Source organism: Narcine bancroftii, chromosome 2, assembly GCF_036971445.1.
Source record: "Narcine bancroftii isolate sNarBan1 chromosome 2, sNarBan1.hap1, whole genome shotgun sequence".
Classification (NCBI taxonomy): domain Eukaryota; kingdom Metazoa; phylum Chordata; class Chondrichthyes; order Torpediniformes; family Narcinidae; genus Narcine; species Narcine bancroftii.
In genome coordinates, this window is record NC_091470.1 from 216,153,237 (window position 1) to 216,156,411 (window position 3,175).

The following is a 3,175-nucleotide window of genomic DNA, read 5'->3' on the forward strand; positions in this document are numbered from 1 at the left end:
AGATATCCAGCTGTTTTGAAGGTTTTTCAAGATGGTTGCCAACCAAAGTTCTTTGATTCTCCAAAGGAAGCTATAGCATTTGCTCAAGAGCTGCCAATTACTCAGTTTCAACAGAGACATAGTCTGCCACGATCTCTAAGGAGACAAGAGATGGAAGAAAAGAGCCATGCTCCAAGAAGGAATGGTTGTAATGGTGACTCGGCAGTTGGAGCTGATTAAAAGAAGAGTTGTCCTTTTTTTTCTAATTTTTTTTTTAAAAAAGGGATATTAAATAATGATGATGTTAGTTTAAGATGAATTGAGAGTTGGGGGAGAGAACTGGATAGGCACTATTTCCTGAAAGTCATCTGCTACGTGTGAGTTATCTCACACCCATTTTTTTTGGGAGTTACCGCATTGTGCGGTTTAGACGGGAGGGGGTATTTTTAACCTCCTACCCGTTTTTTTTTTCCTTTTTGTTGTATTATTAGATTAAAGAGTGAAGGGTTTTTTTTGTTTAAATATTTTTAAAAAGCATAAGAAAGTATTTGATTGTTTAAAAAACTAAAAATTGATGTGGTTTTTTTTGTAGTTTATTCAGTAGATAAGGAATATCTGAAATTTAAATGTGAATGGGATGGATAAGTTTTTTTTAATATATTTTTTCTTTAACTTTAAGGTGAAAGGAGTGGTAATTCTAGTGTATATTATTTTGCTATTTTAGTTATAGAACGAAGGGAATAATGGTGAAAGTTATAAATTGAATTGTACAATTTTTAATGAGGCTTGAATTTTGTTTGTGGTTTATGCTCCATTTGTTGAAGATATAGATTTCGTTGTAGATGTGTTTTTATTATTCGGATATCTGAATTTTAACGTAATGATTGGGGATATTTAAATGTGGTATTGGAGCTTTTATTAGATAACTATTTAAGAGTAAAAGGGAAAATGGTGGAAGAGTACTAAAATTGAATTGTACAATGCTTAATGAGGTTTGAATTTTGTTTTAAGATGGTGGTTTATGTGACTAATATGATGATAGATGTGAAGTTAGTTGATATTTGGTGAAGGTTTATCTCTATAGAGAAATTTTTTTTTTCATCTTTTTTTTCATGCTACAATTTTTTTAAGAATTGATTATTGTTTAAGAATTTTTGATAGATAATGTTACTAACTTTACTAATTTTTTATATTAAGTTTGAGTTAAATATATGTTTCATCTTAACTCCATTTGTTAAATATATGTATTTAAGTTTGATTTAAATATGTTTTTTAAGTCTGATATTTTAGTATTAATTACTTTTTTTTGTTAGTATTTTAATCAGTTATGTTTTTGTTTTTTTTGTAAGTGGGTTTTTTTTCTCACATATATTATTAACTTTATTAATTCTTCACTCTTTATTTTGGGGGGAAGGGGGGTTGGACTAATTTGAGTTGGGTTATTAATGTGTAATAATTATTGGGAAGGGTATAGTTTATTTAGATTACTGATATTGTATTGTAATTTTATTATTTTATTCTTAATTTTTTTCAATGTAATCCTATATGTTATTCATGTTATAAAATCTTAAATAAAGTTTAAAAAAAACCCTGGTCCAGTCCCAATCATTGGTGCTGTAAAGGCGTTGCACCAACCATTATGCCAACCACACTGGCCAGAATAGGTTACTTCTTCAGTGGATTCCGAGGAACTTGGTGGTCTCCACTACCGAGCTAATAATGTGTAGTGGAGGGTGGTCATTCCTAGTCCTCCTGAAGTCCATGATCATCTCCTTCATCTTGTCCACATTGAGACTCAGGTTATTACTCTCGCACCATTTCACGAGATTTTCCACCTCTTCTCTGCAATGTGAATCATCGTTGTTGCTGATGTGGCAACGACTGCTGTGTCATCTGTAAACTTTTGGAGCTGGATCTGGTGATTCAGTCATGGGTCAGCAGTGTGAACAGGTACGGGCTGAGCCCACAGCCCTGAGGTGCGCCAGTGCTCAACTCCAGTCCACCAACATCACATTGCTGATCAATCAATTGCTATAAAGATAATAACCAAACAACATAATTGAGTTACAGTCTGCAATAGACCCCTCAGGCAAACTAGTCCCTGTTTATTTTTGAATTTTTTTTTTGGTTTTTATATAGACTCAAAGCAATTCAACAACCAATACAATTTTTTTCAGCATTCTGTATTCTGCCAGCCTATTAGCCAATGCTTTTGCAATTATTTTATAATCTGTGTTTAATAACAAGATGGGGCTATACGAGGTGGGGCTCAATGGGTCCCTGCCTTTTTTGGTTATCACTCTGATGATTGCTGTAGGGTAAGCGTCTCCACTGCCTGATCCACCATCTTCATAAGAAGGGGCAGTAAGAGATCTTTGAATTCTTTATAAAATTCGGCAGGGAAACCATCCTCCCCTGGTGATTTGCCAGCCTGAAAAGAGCTTAGGGTCCCTGCAATCTCTTCTTCAGAGAAAGGAACATTCAGCCCCTCTTGCCCTTCCTAATCCACATTTAGTAGTTCCAATGAAAGCAAGAATTTTTGGTGGGATCACCCCTTGATTCCAATTTATACAATTCACTATAAAACTTTCCAAATGTGTTATTTATTTCTTTGGGTTTGTATGAGACCTGTTCGAATCGCAATAATTGTTCTTGAGGTCTCTTCCACCCTCACCTGCCAGGAGAAGACTTTATGGGCCCTCTTCCCCAGCTCGTAATTCTGCTGCCTCGATCTTAAAATCAACTTTTCTGTTTTCTATGTTTGTAATGCATTATATTTGAGTTTTTTTTAAATTCACCAAATTCCTGTATTTTTCTTCTTTGATAATCCTTTTCCAGTTGAGCTGTCTCCTGTTCTAGGCCATTAACCTCCTTCAGGTGCCCCTTTTTAATGCTTTTGGTATATCCAATGATCTGGTCTCTTGTAAACCTTAAATGGGTCCCATATTAGGAAATTATCCTCAGTAGAGGGGCAGTTCATCTCAAACTAGTCTATATTGGCAAATTGACATTCAAGCTTCGTTCTATTTGCCTGTATTTGGTCCATATCCTTCTAAAGCCTTCCTATCCATAAATCTGTCCACTATACCACGTAGGATGAAAATATTCTCAAACCTCTCGTGCTCCTCCTGTTACACAATGCAAAACCATATCTGCATTACTGTCTGAAGATAACACAGATATCAAAATAACAATG